This window comes from Panthera onca, chromosome A1, assembly GCF_046562875.1.
Source record: "Panthera onca isolate mPanOnc1 chromosome A1, mPanOnc1 haplotype 2, whole genome shotgun sequence".
In the NCBI taxonomy this organism is placed as follows: domain Eukaryota; kingdom Metazoa; phylum Chordata; class Mammalia; order Carnivora; family Felidae; genus Panthera; species Panthera onca.
The window spans coordinates 182,729,656-182,756,510 of NC_138339.1; the positions used below are offsets into that span (position 1 = coordinate 182,729,656).

At 33.7% G+C, this 26,855-nt stretch overlaps 1 long non-coding RNA gene across 1 annotated transcript in view; it reads right to left on the reverse strand.

Annotated features, from left to right (window-relative positions):
* Nucleotides 1-351: 351 nt before the first annotated feature.
* LOC132680266 (uncharacterized) overlaps nt 352-26,855 on the reverse strand; it is an 88,013-nt gene continuing 61,509 nt past the window's right edge. The window contains exons 4-5 of the long non-coding RNA XR_009610598.2: nt 6,043-6,087; nt 352-482 (exon numbers count right to left, since the gene is read on the reverse strand). This is a non-coding gene — a long non-coding RNA (uncharacterized LOC132680266). The remainder of the gene's footprint in view (nt 483-6,042; nt 6,088-26,855) is intronic.

Consider the following 26,855-nt stretch of genomic DNA (forward strand, 5'->3'; position numbering starts at 1 on the left):
AACTTTGATACAATTCAACTTTTCTCTACTTTAGACTAAACAGCATGTGATAAGGATGAGTAGTTCCTGCATTAACTTCTGGATACTGTGAAAATAATACAATATGGGGAGGATAGGAAAATGTTGAAACTGCAATTTATAAAAAACTTTTCAAGTAGACAGTTTTGAATTTAAAATAGAAGGAAGCAAATTTGTATCCTTGTTATAAAAGAGAAATGTGACATTAGTGAGAGTAAGGAAACTATATATAAATATTATGTTCTAATTTTTGAATCTAAAAAGGGCCATGAAACATAAACAATGAAGAACAGCAGCTGAATCTCAAATTATTTGGTTTATTCTCCTCCGAATTTCCATAAAGAACCAGTGGGATGCAGACTAGGACAAGTCTATCCATAATGATATCAGTGCTCAGACATATTTATAGACCAGTGGGATGAGGCATATAAAATCAAATCCTTTATTTTGTACACATTTAATTCCTATGGGCAAAGCAAATAAATAATTTCTTACTAATTTACTCTTTGTGCATACACAATAATAATAAATGTCATGCTACTCGCTAAATATCCCCCCTCTCCTTGCTTTTACATCTCATTCCCTCACATCTACCTAAGGAAATTGTTGCACTGATTCTCTCTTTCCACCACTACCAATTCTCTCTTTCGTGTTATTCAAATCAGTGTATAAATAAATTCTTTCTTTTATATTAAAAATTCCCCTTTGATCCCATTTCCCCTCTAACTTCTGCTCCATTTATTTACTCTCTACAGGAAAGGTTCTTGAAAGTGTAGATAATTGTTAGCTTCATAATGACCCCTTGCACTAGTTTTAGTCCACAAACTCCACTAAAACTCCTCTTTTCAAAGTCACCAATGCCCTTCATGTTGTCAATTCCAACAATCAAATTGCAGTAATCTCACTTTGGCTATTTTGGAGCATTTCATAGAGCATATTACTCTATTTTTTTTCTTGAGATCCTTTCTTCACCTATACTGTTGAACACAACTCTCATCACTAAACCTGGGAATGTCAATCTTTTCACATGATTATTTTGTATTATCTATTGTCACTCTCTCAGGCATCTCACATAGTCTGACAATTTACTCACCTTCTAAATGCTAATTCCTGGGTTTATATTTTATGTAGTTCTCTCCTGACCTTGAGTTCCAAATATCTTATACAAATTTGACTTTTCTACTTGTGTATCTGATAGTAATTGCAAATTTGCACATGAAAAATGAAGTTCTTAACTCCATATCTATTTGTCCTGAAGTCTCTCTCATTTCAGTAAACACCAATTTTATTTTTTCATTTACTCAGCAATAAATCCTTATAGATTCCAGTGCTCCTTTTTCTTTCTTTTTTTCCCCTCCTTTCTCAACTCCATGTATGGTCTTTCAGCAAATGATATTAGCTTTGCCATGATAGCACATATCACCACTCCCAGTCACCACCCTTGTCTCAGACCCAACCATCTCTCCCCGTAGAATATGATCACATCCTCCTTTACATTTTAATAGCCTCTCTATGGGTACTGTCTTAAGAGACTAAACAAATGTCCTTGTGTCCTTCTGACCAAGTGATTCTGGTAAAAGATTTTAGTCACATCATGTCTCTGTTGAACACCTGCTTGCAATGGTTTCACTTCTTGCTCAGAATGAACCTCAAAGCCTATAGTGAATGAGTTACATGGCCCTGCGAAAACAGATTCTCCATCAATCGTTTCATGACATTTCCTACTTGGCCTCACATTTTCTTTTCCACACTCCACTCCAGTCATATTGAACTCACTGCTGTCCCTTACATATGCCAAACAAAGTCCCATATGCAGACATCTGAACAGGTGTTTCTACTGAATGCTTTCCCCTTGACACCTCCATAATCATTTAGTTCATTTACCTTCCCCCTCCCTCCATAAATGTCTTTTTAATGAGGTAAGATCAATGCATCCACTAGCCCAATAGGTACAGTACTTGGAGCACACAATACATTTAAGGTCTGAAAAATATATTTTTTATTATTTGTTTATTTATTTATTTAGAGAGACAGAAAGAGAGTGCATGCTTGAGAGCAGAAGGGAAGGGAGAGAGAATCCTAAGCAGCCCGCTGGGTGGTGGGGGGGAGGGAAGAGGCTAGATCTCACAACCATGAGATCATGACCTGAGCCAAAATCAAGAGTTGGATATTCAACTGACTGAGCCACCTAGGCACCCTGAGAATAATCTACTTCTTAAATGCTTTCCAATATATATTATCTTCTTCCCACTTGACAGAAATGTGCAATCTTCCTGACACTATTTCTTTAACAGCATGATCACTGTTTGCAAATATTTTTATTTCTATAAAAAGGAATGGGTATTTCAGAAATATACATTTTTTTTTTTTTTTTTTTTATTTTTGGGACAGAGAGAGACAGAGCATGAACTGGGGAGGGGCAGAGAGAGAGGGAGACACAGAATCGGAAACAGGCTCCAGGCTCCGAGCCATCAGCCCAGAGCCTGATGCGGGGCTCGAACTCACGGACCGCGAGATCGTGACCTGGCTGAAGTCGGACGCTTAACCGACTGCGCCACCCAGGCGCCCCCAGAAATATACATCTTGATGAGAATTTAATTAGAAACTAAAGGTTTTACCACTAAATTTAATTGTTGTATTGTGTCAGCAGCAATGTTTCTGTAAAGCACTAACTATAAAGCCAATGTTATTGATGTTGCATAAACAAAAATTTTCTGCGCTGAATTTTGGTTGTTTATCATTGGTTTGGTTTCTTGCTACATGAAAAATATATTCCAACTAAGTTTCAAATATCTGCTGAGTAGAATGTGAACCACAGAACCACAGAATGTGTTTTTTATAATTAAAAAAATGTGCCCCAATTTCAATTGAAGGAATGAGTTTTGATGAGTTAGCTAGTACTGTTTTTACATTTGGTATTTGCTTCTGTGGCAGAGGTAATTGGAATGACATTCTTGAATAAGAATTAAATTTTCTAACCTCTAAGATTCTATTCATGAATGTCTGCTGAATTAACAGAATCAAAGGTATGTGGTACTTTCATGCTACATATAGTCACCAGTCTCCCACTTGTATCTTGGCCAGTGGTGCCCTCCCAGGCTGTGGTCTTGATCTTCCTGCCCTCATAACCACTCCCTTTTGTCCACATTGGAATCTTCTATATTCTTGTGCTATCGGGTATTCCTAGGTTGATATTCTAGTTCTAGTTCATTACACAAAATCTAATGTACGATAAGGTTTAAGAGTTTAATTATGCCTCTCTATGTCAATATTTAAGAATTTCTTTGATTCAAAATCCTAAAGTTTGATAAATAGCTTCTAGAGGCTAAGAAGAAAGAAAAAAAGTAACTTCATTGAGGAGGTAATTCACTATTCAAATCATATAATTTAATCTAAAACACATGAAATCTTTCTTTATATATACACACAAGTACCATATAAAGATATTTTGGTAAAACTTGTAATGCTCTATATCTGTAATATGATTTAACTTTAGGGATGTATACATGCATATATTTTCTATGTTAAAACATATGTTCTGTATATGACTTTAAACAGCATGAATCATAATCTTTCACTGAACTTATCAGAGTTATTAATTTAGGGATATTACTTTCAATGTAATATTTCACCGTCATTGGTGAGGTAGTCTGAGGAATATTCATTACATAAAATAGATAAGATTTATGATCTGATTCTCCCATGCAAATACAATATTCTCTGAGAAATTTAACAAATGGGGATAACATGACTATGCTTCATAAATATTAAATTTAAGTATTATATTTACATGTTATATTCCAATGCTAAAATTCTGATAAGATTCCTCTTCTCAGGTTAAAATCTCTTGGTAGAATTCTAGGCATTAAGTTAAGATGCAAAAGGAAGTTCTACAGTATTGAGATCTAGGACCTCAAAGTTGTTTGTGTTTAGGCACTTGGATCATTTCTAGTGGACACTTTATAATTACTGTATCACTAATTATCAATTTACTATTTTCCTATATATGTTCATATATATGTATATAAATATATACTTATATTCACATACTGATATTTGTATATATAATGTATGTGTGTAAACGTATATATATGTGTATGCATATATATATGTGTGTACATATATACATATGAGAGAGAGAATTTTTATACTGACTCGTTCAAGAAACTATTATAAATGTAAACTTCTTGGACTAGAAGAGTCAGCGATAGTGGATAAAATGTATCAGTTCCTCAGAATTAGAAGTCTGAATCTGGAAGTAATCAAAGGCTTTCATCAGGAATGGCTAACCTGTGTGCTATTTATCAACTACCTCGATATTCCATTATCTGGAATAACAGGATTCTTTTTTTTTTAATTTTTTAATGTTAATTTTATTTTTGACAGAGAGACAGAGCATGAGCAGGGGAGGGGCAGAGAGAGAGGGAAACACAGAATCTGAAGAGGCTCCAGGCTCTGAGCTGTCAGCACAGAGCCTGACGCGGGGCTCGAACTCACAGACTGAGAGATCATGACCTGAGCCAAAGTCGGACGCTCAACTGACTGAGCCACCCAGACACTCCCGGATGAACAGGATTCTTAAAAGTATAGGTGATATATTTACCATGCATCCTTACTCTCAATCAAATTATAATAATCATGGTCACCATTTAAATCTGCTTAATAACTTTTAAAAAGAATTTGAGAATAATGCATTATGATAATGCTTAATAACATCTTGGGACTCCAGGGTGGCTAAGTTGGTTGAGCATCTGACTCCTAATTTCCACTCAGGTCATGATTCCAGTTCAACCCCACTTTGGGCTCCCCTCTGAGCATTAAGTATGCCTAGGATTCTTTCTCTCCCTCCTTCTGCCCCTCTCCACCACTTGCACATGCTCACTCTCTCTCAAAATAGACTTAAAAACTCCAAAGGGATTTGACACTTTAACCAAGAAAATGCCTCATGCATTTGGGAGCATCAACTACTGTGAGTTACCAAGCAAAATTAACCAAAACTTAGTCACAATTCAGGAGAAAAAAATCTCTGTGTAACTGATATAACATGAAAGTGTAGAAGACTCAAAACAACAGACTTTAGTATGCATAATTGCATACTGTAATGCAATTATCCAACTGCCATATATTTCCAGATTCTGCACAAATGTAAAATAAAATAGTGTCATTTTAACAAATAACTAAAGGTGGAGTATAGCCTGGGAACAGTTGTCTGATTCCTATCTTCACTTTAAAACATTAAGGAGGTTACCAAGCTAAAGGGGTGAATGTGCCCCCCAGGGAGTAGACAAAATGTCTGAAGACATTTCTGATTATCATGACTGGGGGTTTGACTTTATCTAGTGGATAGAGGCCAGGGATACTGCCAGTCCATCAATGAACAGAACAACCCTCACAACAAATGTCAATAATGCTGAAGTTGATAAACCATGGTAAAGACAATAGTTAAGCAGAAAATCACTACTTCATAGGTCTTTTTTTTTTCCTGAAAGAAAGAGGGTTACGTTTTTTTCCTTGAATCAAATATGGTGGTTACAAGAAGAGTGATTGCAACAATACATTTCCCCATCCCATTTATAGATAAAATTGAGTTAACCTAAAAAGTGTAGGTAGATGGTATTTATAACATATACTGATATTTTATAATATTAATAACTAAATTTAGATAAATAAAATAATATAAAAATTAGTACTGTCATACTATTTAAGAGAGAAATATGTTTCTTATGGTTCTTAGATAGAGTCATTTATTCTAAGCAAATGATGAAATTGAAAGGATATGAAATTGACAATATAGTGATAACTGATTTACTAAATGTATTTCAACTTAATATTGCAAACAATTCTAAAATTAACAGAAAACTAAAAGTGCTTGAAGCTAGCATTTTGTATACAAATCTGTATACTTACTAGTGGTGCACACACATGTTCTATTAACATTCCTGTAATAGCTGACAAAGGAAAAAATACCATACTAACAAACATGCATAGGTATTGACATAAATATGTTCATAATAACAAACTTACCCTTTGTTAGACACAGTTATGATGTCATCCGAACAGTGCTTTAGGCTGTAAGGAAAAGAAAAGGTTTGTCAAATACTGCACCTAAATAATAATTATAGCAATATTTAGATTTTTCATAATTTGAGTCATATTTGATTAATTATAATTAAAAGCCGGCATGATTTTCCCTCAAAAAAATGTAACATAGTATTTTCTATGTAATAACAAACTTCTGATGAGCAAACTTAAGATTAAAGTCACCAAACAAATTTATCCAGATAGATGTAATATTAATTTATTACTTTTTAAAGTTGTGTTTTACATGCATAAGTACGTTTTTTGAAAAAAGAATTAACTCTACACTTTTTTTTAAGTCAATGATCATAAGGTATATTTTACTAAATTAGATCTTTATTTAACCTTATATTAATTTTTAAGACCTTAAACTTAGAATATGATGGCATACTTCCAAATAATATTTTTAGTATATGTGCTGCCAAGGCGGGCTCAAATAATATTTTTAAACACTTTAGAAACTAGTATTGACACATTATTTGCTAATAAACAAATTATTGTTTGTACTCCCAAATATGAGATTTTTCCATCTCCCAATAATATTCCATATTCCTTAGAATTTTGTTTCTATTTGTGCTTATGTGTATGTTCCTATGTAGATATGAATAGTCACCTGATGGATTGGATTTTAGCAGAGATGTGTGTTTGTGTATATGTACCTTTATGTGTTTGTGTGTGGATATGAAAAGAGTTTTGTGATGGATTAAATTCACTTGATATTATGGGTTATATGAGAATATCATTTTTAATTAATGCAGTACATAGTAGCTTGAATGTATACCTAGAACTAGTTTGATGATCTATCTTCATAATTTAAAATAGAAAATAAAATTATTCCTCTTAGAAGTTTCATTTTCTAGCATACCTTTTTCCTTTGTGGAAACATACATTCTGCTATAACTACCATTATGTTGGCTGGATTATTATGAAGTTAATGCATAGAGACATTATGTCACCCAAATTTCTCAACTTTAGAGATCCCTGTCTCTCAGTTTCAGTGTCAAGCTTCCTATTCTATTAACTTTATTTTTCCCTCCTTGAAGTAAAAGAAGGTATTTGAATCTTCTATCGAGTGAGAACAGCTCACCAATCACTGCCCGCATTCCAGAGAAGCATATTTTATATGAAGTTGGAAGATGTAGGAAAAAAATTAGTATTTTCTTATTATGTTTTGGGGTGGTAGAGATAATTATCCTCCTTTGATATATTTCAAATTAATTTAAAAGTCTTTTGTATATGTTTAAACCAACTGTTACTAAATATATGGGGTGGTGCATGTTAATTCCATTTAAAGTCATGCCCAATGGCAAAAAATAAATAAATAAATAAAAGTGTGCTACTATGAAATCCTTATATTTGGCAGCATTTTGTAGCTTAGACTGTAAGTCTTATGTTAGGCTTAATGGTTATTTTTTTGAGTTGAATGTTTTGAGAACATTTTTTCTATATAATATTCTACATATACATTTTTAATGCCAAAGATTGTTAAGGGAAATTATTTCTTACCCCGTAGTTGTAACAGTGGAATATTTCCCTTACGCATGCAAAATAGCTAGGTTTTAAAGAATGAAGAAACTAAGCAACAAAAATATTTCTAGAATAAAATCACCTAGAGGCTTTTCCTCTTTTTTGGTGCCTCCCATTTTAAATACCTATGCAGACATCTATGGCTACATCTACATCTACATGTACAGCTCTATCGATCTCTACTATCTATCATAGTCTATGAGTTTCTTCTCTAAATGGTTATATTTATGCTCCAAAAAACAAATCTTTAGAATGTCCTAACACACTCGCACGCACACACACACACACACACCCGTATACAATGAATACAATCTATTAACAGGTTAGTAAAATTTGCTCGTGGGGGGTAAAAAGGTTTTTTTTTCCTCAATTTTTAACGAAACCTCCTATCCTCAAGGAAAAAAAATAACATACATATAGCTGGAGAGAAAATATTTGGACAGAAAAAGCATTTAAATCCCTGAATAAATATATGTTAAATAAATCTAATAGAAATTTTAAGAGTACTCAGCAAGTGAAAAAAACTTTATTAAAGTTATTCAAATTATCTAGAGTTATTTAAGTCTACATGAAGACTTTCATTTAAAACAAATACACAGACAAAGAGCTGTCTGCTGTCCTTATTTAATAATTTTCAAAGGAAATATCTCCATTTTTTCCCATTGAATAATAATATATATTGATTTTAATAATACATAAGAAGAATACAGTAAGGTTAATCTGAGGCTACATACTAACATCATTTGTTTATACTAGTGGACACTGGCATAGATAATATATAATTTTAGAAGAATTGCTAAACTATTTCTCTGTTATGATTATATCAAAGGTAGAAGATATGAAATATAAAACGAGATTGGATCAGTGATAGTTTCATCAGGGTGATGAAGGCTTATGCCTTTTTCTAAGGTAGAGGGAGAATGCCTCTTGAATAGAGAAAAAGTATGCTAGGTTTTTTTTTCTATAAGGGTATTTTGCTCAGAATAATAGCATTATGAATACCTGAATGTTCCCAATGTTTCACAGCGTTGGGGACACTATTTTGCAATTTTGATTGCACATCAGATTCAATAGAGGACTTTAAAAATCACTAATACTTTCATAATTTTTAAAGCATCCCTCATCATTTCCTGTCAATTATGAAGAGTGCCAGATTATAGAGCTATGGGTAAAAGTATTACATGGTAAAAAATTATTGCATGGAAAATAATTTTCTTTGAAATTTAGTTTTAAAAATTAAACACCATTTTCTGTAGTGTCTACACATACCAAATATTTACTTCATGATTCATAATTTTAAAAACTCACTTATAAAAACTTAATCAACTCAGAAAATGATACCAGTGGTAACCACTTAATGGATGTCTATATGAAAATGTGTTCTCATTTTATACCATAATATACTATACCTCCTTAATCTTTGAAATGTCTCTATTTCTTAATTCAATTAGAAGTTAGCATTCCAAATATAATGTTTAACATATTTTATCATTGCGTACAACTATTTAGTACTGAAGACATCAGAAAAAATAGTTCTTTTAAAATTTCGCTTCTCAGTGATTTCTTATATCTATGAAACGGTCTGAGGGTTGTTTTGGTCTCAGGTAATTTAGTGTGTGTGTGTGTGTGTGTGTGTGTGTGTGTGTGTGTGAATATATTTCATTTTCTTAATCTTTAATCCCTAAAAATTATTGATACAGAATTTGTATATCCACTTTTTAAATTTTGGATTGACTACTATTGTTCATCCTAGAAGACACTGTCATGTAACCTTCCTAAACTTAAAATGAGCCCATTGACCCTAAATACCAAACAAAAAACAAAAAACAAATTGATTCACAGCGTATCTTAATGAGTGACCTATCTTGACTTATGATACATAACAGCTTACAGATATGAAAAACATAATTTACCATGAAGATACATCACTATATATATAAGTGTTATATAGTTTCATGGGTACAAAAATCAGCTAGCCCATTACATTTTTATGAACATTTATTAGGATTACTATACAATATATGCAAAAGTGAAATCAGAAGTAAATGGATTATTTGCTATTTACTATTGTTCCTCAAAGATGTCTGTTCTTTCTCTGCAACTTTCTCTGCTACATTTTAATGTCTAGACTAGTGAAATACACACTAAAGCACAACATATATATATATATACATATATATATATATGTATATATATACACATATATATATATATATATATATATAGTTTTTTTCTAAAGTTGTGTATATAGTATTTATCTACATTTAAGGAAATATTTTGAACAGATCTAACTTATAATAATTGAATGTAGTCTTATCTTTATGAAATTTATTCTTAAATTAACTTCCCTAATTTTCACACCATTATGAATCTTTGCTTTTTTTCTAGTAAGAATTGATATTTAACATACAGCTTTCCTGGAAATATATATGAATACCTAATTACCCCAGGTAATAATGAACAACAACTTTATGCTCTTTATATATATTTTCTTCATAACATAAAATCAGTTCAACAAGACATATTTAGGCAACCAGAAAATGTCTTGGACTTTCAAAACAATAGGACATTTTTTTCTGAAGATGTTATTTTTTAATTTTAGTTTACTTTCAAATGCATAGCGAAGCAACCCATAAATTCTTATTGTTGCTTTAAATAGGAACTTTACCATGGTTTCCATTAAGTAATTTAGTTTCTAATACTGTTGATGTCACAGATCTGGAAAATGAGGACCTCAGGTGTTCTCTATACATTTTAGGATTGTTCAAGTATTTAAAACAACCCAGAAATTTGAGGTTGAACACATCAAGGTGATGTCTGGGTTGTTTGTTTTGTTTTTGCTACATCTTCTCCCATGTGTACCTTTTAGGGTCTCGTACCTACTAGTTAATGTATATATTTTAAAAGTTCTATCCAAAAAAGTAGCACTCTTTTACCTCCAGTGGGATTAAGATAAGTATGCATGTATCCATTTCACAGACTATGTCAGCCAAAAATGTGTTTTTCAATACAAAATAAGTTCTATACTATTGAACAGTGTATTGGTCCTACTGTTCTCAATTACAATACACATTTAAAGTTATACATCAGGATGTAACTCAATTTACACTAAACAAAAACATTGTCTTCTAAATGCTATTTATAAAAATGCATTGTGATATTCAGAAATCATCTATATTAAGTTTTTAAAAGTACTCTTCGGGGAATTTTTCATAGAATATCATTAGTAAAAGCAACCGTTAAGTATCTGTCTTTCTTATAAAATTTTGTTTCATTGTCGAGTGGCAGAGAGAAAGAGAAAGAGATGAGGAATATCACTAAACATTTTGAGTCAGATGTTTGTTTAATGTTCTAGTCCCCTTTTGTCATTAAAGAGAAGGAAGGATGAAGAATAATGTTTCAATAGTTTCTTAATTTTAATTAATATATTTGGTAACACAAATGTATTTTCTTCATAACATAAAAATCATTTCAACAAGACATAAATAGACAACCAGAAGATGTCTTGGGCTTTCAAAACAATAGGACATTTTTTTCTGAAAATACTATTTTTTAACTTTAGTTTACTTTCGAATGCATAGCAAAGCAACCCATAATTCTTATTGTTGGTATTAAATAGGAACTTTACTATGATTTCCATTAAGTAATTTAGTTTCTAATACTCTTGATGTATTAGTATGGTCATGCAAAAGATATGTGAAGTGCCTTTAAATTTAGATAGAGATGCCATAAATAATTTTTGAAAAGTATTTATTTCACAACATTTTGTATAATTGATATTAAATTGTTCATTTATAGAAACTGTATGGCCATGTTGTCTTTGCTAAAAATAAGTTGAAACACATATTCAGGAGCATACAAAGATAGGATGCTCTCAGTTTTATAAATGTGCCTTTTAAAAGAAAATGCTTGAAGAGCTTAGAAAACTTTAAGTTTCAATGTACCAAACTGATTGGTAATGTTTATATTTGCCTTAAACTTCACCAACCTCAATATATTTAAACCTTAAACTCCTCACTACATTGCCTTATGAAGACAAAGTCCATCACTGTAATTCCCCTGCAATCAATGAGACTTTCACATTGGAATTTCAAGTTTACCCCCTTTATTAAATATTGTTAAATTTGTGTGTATATATATATATATATATATATATATATATATATACATATATATATACATATATATATACATACTGTTATATGTCATCAGAGAACCAGTGAAGCAACCTGAATTTAATGGGACAAAATTCTGGAGAAAGTAGCACTACAGAGGATGAGTTGACATTCTGCAGTGGCTTTTTTTCCTCAAGGGATTACCTGATTCTAGGAAAAAACTACCAGGCTGAAGATCCAGGCAAAGATCTGGACAGAACATGACTAAAAAGAATAAGAGAAACTAACAATGTATGTGCCTGCATGTGTGTGTTTACTCTCTCAAGGACTCGAATCTTTTCAATTACTCATAGGCTGTGCTTAATTTGTATTCACTTAATTGGACATAAGTAATAAAAGAGCATGTTTCCAAATGTGGTGATGACTGTGTGGGATGATGTAATATCCGTTAATAGTACATATGATAAATGTTCTAGTTCTTCAAAAGATTACTTCTTCATTGTGACCAGTGGATTACCAGTCCGTATTTGCTTCCAAGTAACCATGGAGTCCTAAGTTACCAAGTAACTTTTTTGATTATCAGTTTCTTGACAGCAAAATGAAAATCCCAGTGTTGTTAAATACTTTATAAATAACCCTATTTAAAAGAAAACTATTATCATTACTATCGGTGTTATTATTATCATTTGATTATTACTAAAAGAAGACTGTATTTGGCAGGTATAATTCTAGATAGATAAACACATATTATTCAGATAGCCAATATTCAGCATGTATTAGGATGGAAACGTAATCTAAATAAATTTATCCTTTAGATTAAAGAATTATAAATGACAATGAATTGTACTTTATGGGCTTTTCGTTAATAATTTATTTCATTTTGACTTAGATTCCACCTACACCTGCCTAAAGAACCCAGAAAACCGCCAGAGGATTAGCAGAACGGAGTCTCCGGAGTCAAGCGCAGACTAGAGGCCCACGGAAGAGGGTAGGAAGGGCAGCGAGGCGGTGCGCGCTCCACGGACTGGCGGGAGGGAGCCGGGGTGGAGGGGCGGCTCGCCGGCCAAGCAGAGCCCCCGAGTCTGGCTGGCAAAAGCGGAGGGGCCGGACAGACTGTGTTCCGACAGCAAGCGCGACTTAGCGTCTGGGAGGTCATAAGTTAACAGCTCTGCTCGGAAAGCGGGAAGGCTGGAGGACAAAGGGAGGGAGAGCTGCTGAGCCCCCGGACGGCAGAGCTCAGCTTGGCGGGGAACAAAGGCGCCAGCGCCATCTCCCCCGCCCATCCCCCAGCCAAAATCCCAAAGGGAACCAGTTCCTGCCAGGGAACTTGCTCGCTCCGCGCAAACACCCAACTCTGTGCTTCTGCGGAGCCAAACCTCCGGCAGCGGATCTGACTCCCTCCCGCTGCCACAGGGCTCCTCCTGAAGTGGATCACCTAAGGAGAAGCGAGCTAAGCCTGCCCCTCCAGCCCCCGTGCACCTTGCCTACCCACCCCAGCTAATACGCCAGATCCCCAGCAACACAAGCCTGGCAGTGTGCAAGTAGCCCAGACGGGACACGCCACCCCACAGTGAATCCCGCCCCTAGGAGAGGGGAAGAGAAGGCACACACCAGTCTGACTGTGGCCCCAGCAGTGGGCTGGGGGCAGACATTGGGTCGGACTGCGGCCCCGCCCACTAACTCCAGTTATACACCACAGCACAGGGGAAGTGCACTGCAGGTCCTCACCACGCCAGGGACTCTCCAAAATGACCAAACGGAAGAATTCCCCTCAGAAGAATCTCCAGGAAATAACAACAGCTAATGAACTGATCAAAAAGGATTTAAATAATATAACAGAAAGTGAATTTAGAATAATAGTCATAAAATTAATCGCTGGGCTTGAAAACAGTATACAGGACAGCAGAGAATCTCTTGCCACAAAGATCGAGGGACTAAGGAACAGTCACGAGGAGTTGAAAAACGCTTTAAACGAATTGCAAAACAAAATGGATTCCACGATGGCTCGGCTTGAAGAGGCAGAGGAGAGAATAGGTGAACTAGAAGATAAAGTTATGGAGAAAGAGGAAGCTGAAAGAAAGAGAGATAAAAAAATCCAGGAGTATGAGGGGAAAATTAGAGAACTAAGTGATACACTAAAAAAAAATAATATACGCATAATTGGTATCCCAGAGGAGGAAGAGAGAGGGAAGGGTGCTGAAGGGGTACTTGAACAAATTATAGCTGAGAACTTCCCTGAACTGGGGAAGGAAAAAGGCATTGAAATCCAAGAGGCACAGAGAACTCCCTTCAGACGTAACTTGAATCGATCTTCTGCACGACATATCATAGTGAAACTGGCAAAATACAAGGATAAAGAGAAAATTCTGAAAGCAGCAAGGGATAAACGTGCCCTCACATATAAAGGGAGACCTATAAGACTCGTGACTGATCTCTCCTTTGAAACTTGGCAGGCCAGAAAGGCTTGGCACGATATCTACAGTGTGCTAAACAGAAAAAATATGCAGCCGAGAATCCTTTATCCAGCAAGTCTGTCATTTAGAATAGAAGGAGAGATAAAGGTCTTCCCAAACAAACAAAAACTGAAGGAATTTGTCACCACGAAACCAGCCCTACAAGAGATCCTAAGGGGGATCCTGTGAGACAAAGTACCAGAGACATCACTACAAGCATAAAACATACAGACATCACAATGACTCTAAACCCATATCTTTCTATAATAACACTGAATGTAAATGGATTAAATGCGCCAACTAAAAGACATAGGGTATCAGAATGGATAAAAAAACAAGACCCATCTATTTGCTGTCTACAAGAGACTCATTTTAGATCTGAGGACACCTTTAGATTGAGAGTGAGGGGATGGAGAACTATTTATCATGCTCCTGGAAGCCAAAAGAAAGCTGGAGTAGCCATACTTATATCAGACAAACTAGACTTTAAATTAAAGGCTGTAACAAGAGATGAAGAAGGGCATTATATAATAATCACAGGGTCTATCCACCAGGAAGAGCTAACTATTATAAATGTCTATGCGCCAAATACCCGAGCCCCCAGATATATAAAACAATTACTCATAAACATAAGCAACCTTATTGATAAGAATGTGGTCATTGCAGGGACTTTAACACCCCACTTACAGAAATGGATAGATCATCTAGACACACAGTCAATAAAGAAACAAGGGCCCTGAATGATACATTGGATCAGATGGACTTGACAGATATATTTAGAACTCTGCATCCCAAAGCAACAGAATATACTTTCTTCTCGAGTGCACATGGAACATTCTCCAAGATAGATCATATACTGGGTCACAAAACAGCCCTTCATAAGTTTACAAGAATTGAAATTATACCATGCATACTTTCAGACCACAATGCTATGAAGCTTGAAATCAACCACAGGAAAAAGTCTGGAAAACCTCCAAAAGCATGGAGGTTAAAGAACACCCTACTAACGAATGAGTGGGTCAACCAGGCAATTAGAGAAGAAATTAAAACATATATGGAAACAAACGAAAATGAAAATACAACAATCCAAACGCTCTGGGATGCAGCGAAGGCAGTCCTGAGAGGAAAATACATTGCAATCCAGGCCTATCTCAAGAAACAAGAAAAATCCCAAATACAAAATCTAACAGCACACCTCAAGGAAATAGAAGCAGAACAGCAAAGGCAGCCTAAACCCAGCAGAAGAAGAGAAATCATAAAGATCAGAGCAGAAATAAACAATATAGAATCTAAAACAACTGTAGAGCAGATCAACGAAACCAAGAGTTGGTTTTTTGAAAAAATAAACAAAATTGACAAACCTCTAGCCAGGCTTCTCAAAAAGAAAAGGGAGATGACCCAAATAGATAAAATCATGAATGAAAATGGAATGATTACAACCAATCCCTCAGAGATACAAACAATTATCAGGGAATACTATGAAAAATTATATGCCAGCAAATTGGACAACCTGGAAGAAATGGACAAATTTCTAAACACCCACACTCTTCCAAAACTCAATCAGGAGGAAATAGAAAGCTTGAACAGACCCATAACCAGCGAAGAAATTGAATCGGTTATCAAAAATCTCCCAACAAATAAGAGTCCAGGACCAGATGGCTTCCCAGGGGAGTTCTACCAGACATTTAAAGCAGAGATAATACCTATCCTTCTCAAGCTATTCCAAGAAATAGAAAGGGAAGGAAAACTTCCAGACTCATTCTATGAAGCCAGTATTACTTTGATTCCTAAACCAGACAGAGACCCAGTAAAAAAAGAGAACTACAGGCCAATATCCCTGATGAATATGGATGCAAAAATTCTTAATAAGATACTAGCAAATCGAATTCAACAGCATATAAAAAGAATTATTCACCATGATCAAGTGGGATTCATTCCTGGGATGCAGGGCTGGTTCAACATTCGCAAATCGATCAACGTGATACATCACATTAACAAAAAAAAAGAGAAGAACCATATGATCCTGTCAATCGATGCAGAAAAGGCCTTTGACAAAATCCAGCACCCTTTCTTAATAAAAACCCTTGAGAAAGTCGGGATAGAAGGAACATACTTAAAGATCATAAAGGCCATTTATGAAAAGCCCACAGCTAACATCATCCTCAACGGGGAAAAACTGAGAGCTTTTTCCCTGAGATCAGGAACACGACAGGGATGCCCACTGTCACCGCTGCTGTTTAATATAGTGCTGGAAGTTCTAGCATCAGCAATCAGACAACAAAAGGAAATCAAAGGCATCAAAATTGGCAAAGATGAAGTCAAGCTTTCGCTTTTTGCAGATGACATGATATTATACATGGAAAATCCGATAGACTCCACCAAAAGTCTGCTAGAACTGATACATGAATTCAGCAAAGTTGCAGGATACAAAATCAATGTGCAGAAATCAGTTGCATTCTTATACACTAACAATGAAGCAACAGAAAGACAAATGAAGAAACTGATCCCATTCACAATTGCACCAAGAAGCATAAAATACCTAGGAATAAATCTAACCAAAGATGTAAAAGATCTGTATGCTGAAAACTATAGAAAGCTTATGCAGGTAATTGAAGAAGATATAAAGAAATGGAAAGACATTCCCTGCTCATGGATTGGAAGAATAAATATTGTCAAAATGTCAATACTACCCAAAGCTATCTACACATTCAATGCAATCCCAATCAAAATTGCACCAGCATTCTTCTCGAAACTAGAACAAGCAATCCTAAAATTCATATGGAACCACAAAAGGCCCCGAATAGCCAAAGTAATTTGGAAGAAGAAGACCAAAGCAGGAGGCATCACAATCCCAGACTTTAGCCTCTACTACAAAGCTGTCATCATCAAGACAGCATGGTATTGGCATAAAAACAGACACATAGACCAATGGAATAGAATAGAAACCCCAGAACTAGACCCACAAACGTATGGCCAACTCATCTTTGACAAAGCAGGAAAGAACATCCAATGGAAAAAAGACAGTCTCTTTAACAAATGGTGCTGGGAGAACTGGACAGCAACATGCAGAAGGTTGAAACTAGACCACTTTCTCACACCATTCACAAAAATAAACTCAAAATGGATAAAGGACCTGAATGTGAGACAGGAAACCATCAAAACCTTAGAGGAGAAAGCAGGAAAAGACCTCTCTGACCTCAGCCGTAGCAATCTCTTACTCGACACATCCCCAAAGGCAAGGGAATTAAAAGCAAAAGTGAATTACTGGGACCTTATGAAGATAAAAAGCTTCTGCACAGCAAAGGAAACAACCAACAAAACTAAAAGGCAACCAACGGAATGGGAAAAGATATTTGCAAATGACACATCGGACAAAGGGCTAGTATCCAAAATCTATAAAGAGCTCATCAAACTCCACACCCGAAAAACAAATAACCCAGTGAAGAAATGGGCAGAAAACATGAATAGACACTTCTCTAAAGAAGACATCCGGATGGCCAACAGGCACATGAAAAGATGTTCAACGTCGCTCCTTATCAGGGAAATACAAATCAAAACCACACTCAGATACCACCTCACGCCAGTCAGAGTGGCCAAAATGAAGAAATCAGGAGACTATAGATGCTGGAGAGGATGTGGAGAAACAGGAACCCTCTTGCACTGTTGGTGGGAATGCAAATTGGTGCAGCCGCTCTGGAAAGCAGTGTGGAGGTTCCTCAGAAAATTAAAAATAGACCTACCCTATGACCCAGCAATAGCACTGCTAGGAATTTATCCAAGGGATACAGGAGTACTGATGCATAGGGGCACCTGTACCCCAATGTTTATAGCGGCACTCTCAACAATAGCCAAATTATGGAAAGAGCCTAAATGTCCATCAACTGATGAATGCATAAAGAAATTGTGGTTTATATACACAATGGAATACTACGTGGCAATGAGAAAAAATGAAATATGGCCTTTTGTAGCAACATGGATGGAACTGGAGAGTGTGATGCTAAGTGAAATAAGCCATACAGAGAAAGACAGATACCATATGGTTTCACTCTTATGTGGATCCTGAGAAACATAACAGAAACCCATGGGGGAGGGGAAGGGAAAAAAAAAAAAAAAAGAGGTTAGAGTGGGAGAGAGCCAAAGCATTAGAGACTGTTAAAAACTGAGAACAAACTGAGGGTTGATGGGGGGTGGGAGGGAGGGCAGGGTGGGTGATGGGTATTGAGGAGGGCACCTTTTGGGATGAGCACTGGGTGTTGTATGGAAACCAATTTGACAGTAAATTTCATATATTAAAAAATAAAAAAAAATAAAAAAAAAAAAATTTATTTCATTTTATTTATTTTAGGTTTTGAAATTTCTCCAATTTGCATAGGTAAACTGTGAAACAATTTGATTGCTTTGTTGTCATTTTCATTGTATCACATACTTAAATTGGACTTTATTTTGCAAAACTGTTTTGCAAGAATTTATTCATACCTTTGAAAAAGCATATCATTACTACTGTGTAAATAATCTCTGCTTCCCTATTATTCCAGGATTCCTTTATTTATTTATTTATTTACCATATGTATAAGACATTCCACCATCACATATTTATCAGGCCAGGTGTTCTTGCAGACCCACATGATGGAAGAGTGAAAAAAATTCTGTTATCATAAAGTGTATATTCTCTTCAAAAGATACTGAGAATAAAACACCTACACAAGATATGTAACAACAATCAGTAATTAAAATCGTGAGGTAAAATAAAACAAAGTAAGGTAGAGAGTAGGAGGGATTTCCCTTTTATACAAGATCATCAATGTAATACTCCTAGATACAATAGCATTTAAACAGAAGACCACGTCAAGTATGAGTACAAAGTGTTATAACTACTATAGTTTTGTAACCTGAAATAACCTTTAGTAATGTTAATTCTTTCTTACTTTTATTTAAAAATATTTCCCTTTGTTTTGTTTTTTTACTAGACTGTAATTTTATTGAGTCCTCCAGAACACAGAACACACACGCATACACACACAAAATGAAATTTACATTAGAATTATAACAATTTAGAATTTAGGGGCCAAGATGGCAAGGAGCATGGAAGTTTTTTTGTTTGTTTGGTTTTTTTTGCATCTCTAGTCCCTGAAATACAGCTAGATCAACGCTAAATCATCCTGCACACCTAGAAAACTGATTTGAGGATTAACACAACAATCTGTATAACCTGAACCAGAGAACTCAGCAGTTATGTGGGATGGGGGAGAAAGCCACGGAGGGCAGGGAGCTGTTTTTGCTTGCAGAGAGAGGACGGAGATTGGATGGAGATTCTATATTTTTTACTTTTTTGTAAATTTTTCAAATTCTGTTTTTTACTCCCATAATTTCATTATATTCTATTTCATTATATTCATTTTTTCAAATTTTCAAACATTTTCTTTCTTTTTTTCTTTTCTTATTTTTCCTTTTTTTCTCTACTCTATCAATCTCCTTTCAACAACCAGACCAGAAAACCCCTAGGATCTAGCATCCTTTATTTGATTTTTTGTGTTGTTTTTAATTTTTTAATTTTAAATTTTTTACCTTATTAATTCCTTTTCTTTCTTCAAAATGAAAAAAATGAAGGAATTCACCCCAAAAGAAAGAACAGGAAGAAATGACAGCCAGGGACTTAACCAACACAGATATAAGCAAGATGTCTGAACCAGAATTTAGAATCACAATAATAAGAATATTAGTTGGTTTACTCTGGGGTTAAGAGTATAATTTAGGAAGGATAAACATTTAGATACTAAATATGGCCAACTGGGAAACCTATCAATGTATTTTGTGAACATTCACTAAAAAGGGGAAGCCCAAGAAATGGCTAAATGAAGTTACTAATGGGAAAGTAATTAATAACTAATCCTTCATAGATAACCATATTCTTAAAAAAAAAAGAAGTTATTTATTGATGGACAGGCATCTTCAGTAGCATGCATAAATGGTTAAATAAAGATTTTGCCCCATTCAATTAGGTTTGGTAGATTGGGAAATTTGAGTATAGGTGACACATAATTTTACATTAGTATCAGGTATATGATATAGTGATCCAATGTCTCTATATATTATGCTATTCTCACAAGTATAGATATAATCAATCACCATACAACATAATTACAAAATCATTGACTATATTTCCTATGCTGTGCCTTTTATTCCCATGATTTATTCATACCATAACTGTAAGCCTACATCTCCCACTCCCCTCCACCTATTTTGTGCCTCTCCCCACATAAATAATACCTTCTAGGACCATCCATGTTGTTGCAAATGGCAAGATCTCATCCTTTGTATGGCTGTATAATATTCCTGTGTGTGTGTGTGTGTGTGTGTGTGTGTGTGTGTGTGTGTGTGTGTCTGTGCACACAGGCGTGTGTGTGTGTGTGTGTGTGTGTGTGTGTATACACTTTCCTTATCCATTCATCTCTTGATGGACTCTTAGGTTGCTTTCATATCTTGGCTATTGTAAATAATGCTGCAATAAACAAACATAGGGATACATATATTTTTCAAGTTAGTGTTTGCATTTTATTTGTGTAAATACTCAGTTGTGAAATTATTGGATCATATGGTATTTGTCTTTAATGTTTTGAGGAACCGCTATGCTGTTTTCTGCAGTGTTGTTATAGCAGCGGAATGAACGAAGGTAGTTTTTTTTTTAAATCTTACATTCTTATTATTGTTGGCTGAAGATGTTTATATGTCTTTAAATTTTCAGTGGAATGGCTACACAAATTTGAAAACTAAGGAAGGAACAGATTTTAATAATACGTCTCTTTACATAGAATGAATTCAGTAAGCATGAGGTGCATAATAGAATAGATTCTGGTTTGTACACTTGTGAAGATTGTCAAATAAGTTTTACTGTTATTTTCAGTGTCCCTCTGATTATGGTGACACCCAATATACAATCAAAAGTTTTATGTCATTCTGATGTATTCTAATCCAGGATTTCTCAAGTAGTATATAACAGATTTTTAGAGGCACCTACAATACTGATGTTCATACAAAGAGGCTGTGCCCCTTTATATGAATGTTTAAGAATACATTCAAGACCCAAAGGAAGGTCAAAAGTAAAGAACTAACTTTCCCAGCTTAACAATTTCAGAAATCCATCATCTGACTACTGCAAAGTAACCTTATACAAGAAAGTGGACCAATTAGCCCTGTCACTCACAGACAGCTAAATACAAAATGGATTTAAGGTTAGAGCTCTGAGATAGATTTAATGCATGACTTAAACAGTATGTATTATGGTTCAGTGCTACATGAATGACTGGAATCTTTGGCACATTTCTGACAAAGTGACTGATGATTGGCAATGAGCTGTAAGGGGAATTTTGGCTTGATAGAAATGGGTCAATGTTCAGTGTTGTTCCTCTACTCAAATAGAAACAAACTCTAGAAAACTGTCAGAGCTTTATTTTATTTTATTTCTTTTTTAAAACTTAGTCTTAGTTCAGCCACATAGCAGCAGTTCGATACTGACAAACATGGAAGAATGTGGTCTTCCTGGTAAACAATGAAGAAACAATTTTTCTCAACAACTATAACGAAACAAAGCATTGAATAAGACCAGAAGACCTGGATCCTAACCATAGTTGTGACACAAACTGCCTGTGAGATAGGAAGTGAGTAACAGAGTCATTCATTTCCCACTTACAGAAATAGAAAAAGAGAAAATGACTAAATAACCATGAAGTTTCTTCATCTTAAAAAACAAAAATAAAAAAAACCATTATTCTATGTCTTAATTGCTTGCTTTTGTAACTCCAGTTGCTACATTACAGGATGAATTTTCAACAAAATGGTTCTTTCAGTTCAGTTTTGACTTTAAGCCCATGAGAAGGAATTATATGAACAATGAAACTATGGCAAACTCAAGTGTTTGCTTTTTTTTAAAGAATGCAGTAACAAAGATATTTTTTGGAATATGAAGATTATTCATTATAAGTTTACATGAGCTATTGAATCTATAATAATGTTTCACTTCTCAGAAATATTTTAAATAAGACAATATTCTTAAAGTAAAAAAAATAAAGGCTAAAATATATGAGCAGGATATATTTGCTTTTGTTTTTCATTCACATAGCATTTTATATCATTAATTAAATCTTCAAAACAACACTAAGAATATATCAAAATGCTAGTTCACTTTGAGTTACAGTTTAATGGCTCTCTTTAATCACAAGGGATCTGAATAGTTATTTATGCAACCTAATGGCTTAGAAATCTGTTTTAGATGAGGAGGTTTGGCTATCTGTTTTCCCATAAAAGTGAAAATAATTATTTCTGAAACTTAAATGTTCAGATTTAATCAAGTTTTTAAATGAAGTGTGGCAAAGTAACAGTATTGTAAAATTTTAAATAGAATGGTATCATCTAAATATGCTGGATGATTAAGCAAAAAATATTATGATGATAATATACAAAATCTATGTCATCAGCCAACAAGAGACAGCTTCTTGAAATAAGAAATAAAATTTTTATAGAGAACGGTAATAGTCATATATACATATATAGAATGGAATTTATATGTGTGTAACTGAAAGGAATGACCATATGTCCAAACTAGGTTAAAAATTAGAAGAGATATTTAAAGGTAGAACAGAGAAAGGTTATTATTATATAATGGAATATTTTCACTTCATTATTTTATTGAAAATCACTGATTAGATCTAAAATATTATCATTTAATTTTCTTTCTTTCTTAGATTATAAACCTTACAACCATCTATATCAAATCATTTTGTTACATTGAATGGGAATTGAGTATTTTTTAGATAGTTAATAATTTGGGAGCATGTTTGCCTCTCCTATCCCCATTATTTAGTCTACTACTGGTTAAGTCATAATAGGTGCTAAATACAATTAGTTATAGATTAATGCTAGTCATTTACTACCTTCTGATATCAGTGTACTTTAGTATCATCATGCATAAAGTAAGGGGAGCTTAATGAACAAGTAGTGATGTAATGCAATACATAACATATAAGAAAATATTTTCTATTATAGATCAATGTATATTTTATTCAGATATACATGTATATGTATTAATTATATTATATGCCTTATGGTCAAACATGATTGAAACATATGTATCATACTCTAAAATGAGACAAGGTAGATCCACTGATTATCTTTATTATTTTGCTAAAACATAATTTAGCTAAACTGTATGACAGATATGCTATTCTGAGCTGATTAAAATAGTCTGAATATATAATGAAATTGTAAATTATATCAGCAAATTTGGCCTAAAACTCAGATTCAGTTATGTAATTATTAGCATGTAAGCAAGACTCTACTTTATTATATATAAATGAGCTAGAGAGGAAGTAGGGATTTGATAACAAAAAAATTATCATATATATATAAATACGATGTTTTTAGATTTTGACCTTTAAAGTTACAACATTGTTTGCTCTATTTAATATATCTTTACTGCATTCAGAAAGGCCTACCTGATATGATCTGCTACATGTGTGTCTCCAATATGATTAAGACTATAAAAATGAACATTGCAGGATGTACAAATAACTATAAAATTAGCACTGTTAACAATTACTTTATTCCCATTATATTCACATTATTGATTGGTATGAGCATTTTCCTGAAATTCAGGCCATTTGTCTCCTAAATATACAAGTAAACTTTTTCTATTTCTATTTCTAATCTTAGAAAGTGTTAATTACAGAAAATGTTAATTAAATAGCTTTTATAATTTATATCTTATCCAATAAAATGCTTGGTACATTATCTGCTTCTCATAATTTAAATTTAAAAAAAATCCCGTGTTTTTTTCTTGCTGTATTTATTTTTTAATGCATTAATCAAATTTTACTTGGCCTTTAGATATGTCAACTAAATAATTGTATGCCAAAATTTCAGGTAGATGTTTTGACATATTTTCTGAAGTCTAGCTTGGCTGTGTTTATTCATGCTAGCTTTTTAGTCAACATGCCTCCAAATGAGCATTCCCACGATGTCAGGGAACAGGGCATAGATATCATAAAGGTACGTTATGACTGCAGAAAGTGAAATATTGTTCTCATGCTGCTATGAAGTGACATTCAAAATATATATTATTCATCCCTCACAATGAGCAAATTTAATTATATATTTTGATTCAACATTTCAAATGGATTAAAGTGGAACAGTCTTAAGTATGGGATTTAGCCTTGAAAATCCTGATGTGATGAACTCACTTCATTATATGTGAACACATGCTTATTGCATAATCTCTAATTCTCCTGTTTAAAAACATAAATGAAAAAAAGTCTAAAATAGCCCTTTGAAAATCCACAGCAATACATACAAGTATATTTGTTAATGTGTAGTGTATAGGTTCATTCTTTTTATATCACCTTCTATCTTTAGCTAAAAGGTGAAGAGCTGGTATCTCCATTACCACTGTTTTTTCGAATTTGACTTTATAACCTTGATACTTTAGGTATACCAGTATATCTAAAAACAGATAAGAATTTTTTTCTTCTCTCTGAATGCTAGGAAAAGTTATTGGGAAGATTTTGTCTTTCTGATGAAGCACAGCATTATAAAAAGAAAGGTTTTTGGGGACTGTCACAATTGATGTCTCCTTCTTTCTCTTCTTGAAAATCGTGATTTGAAATTAAAAATGCTAGTATGTATGCACACAGTCTAACCAGAATTTTATTAAAAATATCAGAAAATCTACTGGTAAATTTTAAATTATTCAATTGACACATTTTAATATTAAACAAACTTTGAAGATTTGTGGAGACACAAAGAACTTTGAAGATGTGTGGAGACACAAAGAACTTTGAAGATGTATGGAGACACACATAAAGCAGGAGAAAAGCACTAAAATATTTTTGTTTAATAGATTAACATAGAATTAATTAATTTGCCCACCTGAATAAAATCTACATGGAAATTTCCCTGAAGTAAGACAGATATATCACATCTTTCATTATGGGAACTGTGTTTAAAAGTATTTTATCAAGGGGAACCTGGGTGACTCAATCAATTAAGCATCCGAATCTTGATTTCGTGAGTTCAAGCCCCATAGTTAGGCTTTATACTGGCAGCACGGAGCCTGCTTGGAATTCTCACTCTCCCTCTCTCTCTTCCCCTCCCAACCTGTGCTGTCTCTGTCTTTCTCAAAATAAATAAACTTAAAAATTGTTTTATTAATAGCTTAAGACTGTTGAATTTTTCTGCATCATTATTTTAATTATTTTCTTTAATGTTTAATATATATTATTTTTGTTATTGTTATTATAATTGAATGCATACTATTTACTAGACATTATATTTTTTAAATCTTTCTAACAACTCTTTCAGACATTACCATAAGTATTTTAATATTTTTTAATGTGTGTTTGTTTGTTTGTTTGTTGAGAGAGAGAGAGAGAGAGAGAGAGAGAGAGAGACAGTGGGGAAGGAGCAGAGAGAGGAAGAGAGAGAATCCTAAGCAGGCTTTGCACTGTCAGCACGGTGAAAGCAAGAGTTTGGTGCTTAACTGACTGAGCCACCCAGGTGCCCTTACCATCACTATTTCATACATAAGTCTGAATGTTTAATGACAATTATGTTGCTATAATTACAAATATATAAGTTAATGGAGAAATAAATGAACATATATACATTTTTTGTATCATGTACCATGAATTACTGTAAGATTTTCAAAAATGTATAAATATGCCTAATTAAAAATTCAGAATTTTTCATTGCAATCTTAAAATATTTTATATATTTGCACATTCACTTAAAATGTTTTATCCAGAGAAAGCATGCAAAAAATTTGTTTAATAACATAATTTTTAAAATTATATTGCTTTTCTACTCATCATCTCTTTGGTTTGACAAGTTATTGAATTAATAGTAATATCTTGTGTCATCATAAACTTTTATTTGTATATACAGCACATTGGGGAAGTTATTTCTGGCTAAAATCTTGATCAGTATAATCCATCAGAATTATAAATAAACCAAATATACAATCAAATTTGTAACAATATTAAAAATATTAAAAAGCTAAAAAGAAATGTGAAATTGATTTTAGAAATATATTTTATTTAACCTTATTACTCAAAATGTTATAATTTATCATGTAAGTTTATAAAATTATTGAGAGTTTTTATGCTTTTTTTGTTTTTGTACTGTCTTTAAAATCATTTATGTACTGGACAGGTGAATACATTTCAATTCAGACTAGTTACATTTCAAATGTCTGATAACCAAGTGACTACTGCTTGACATATTGGACACTACCGGTCCTGATTAATGATAAAATTCTATTTAATTGCAACGTGTTAATCCTAATATTCAAGATAATGTGACCCTAAATGTCATACCTTTGAGGTGGACTTTCTTCAACCTAGACAGCTATTGGAGCTCATTAGTATGGTTGAAAGGACAGTGAAAATAGGTCATCATCTAGTTCCCTTACATAAAGTATCTCTCTAGCCTCCTCTTCTTAGAGTGTTATAGCCACTGAGAACTGATGCAATGAGAATTGTCAATGAGAATTGATACAAACATGTTTCCCTCTTTCATTCCACAGAGCATTTTATACATCACTCTTCTCTTATTTTCTTTCTCTTGTTCTGGTTACAAGCTGCCTTCTCAGAGAATCCATACTTTCAATGTTCTGCTG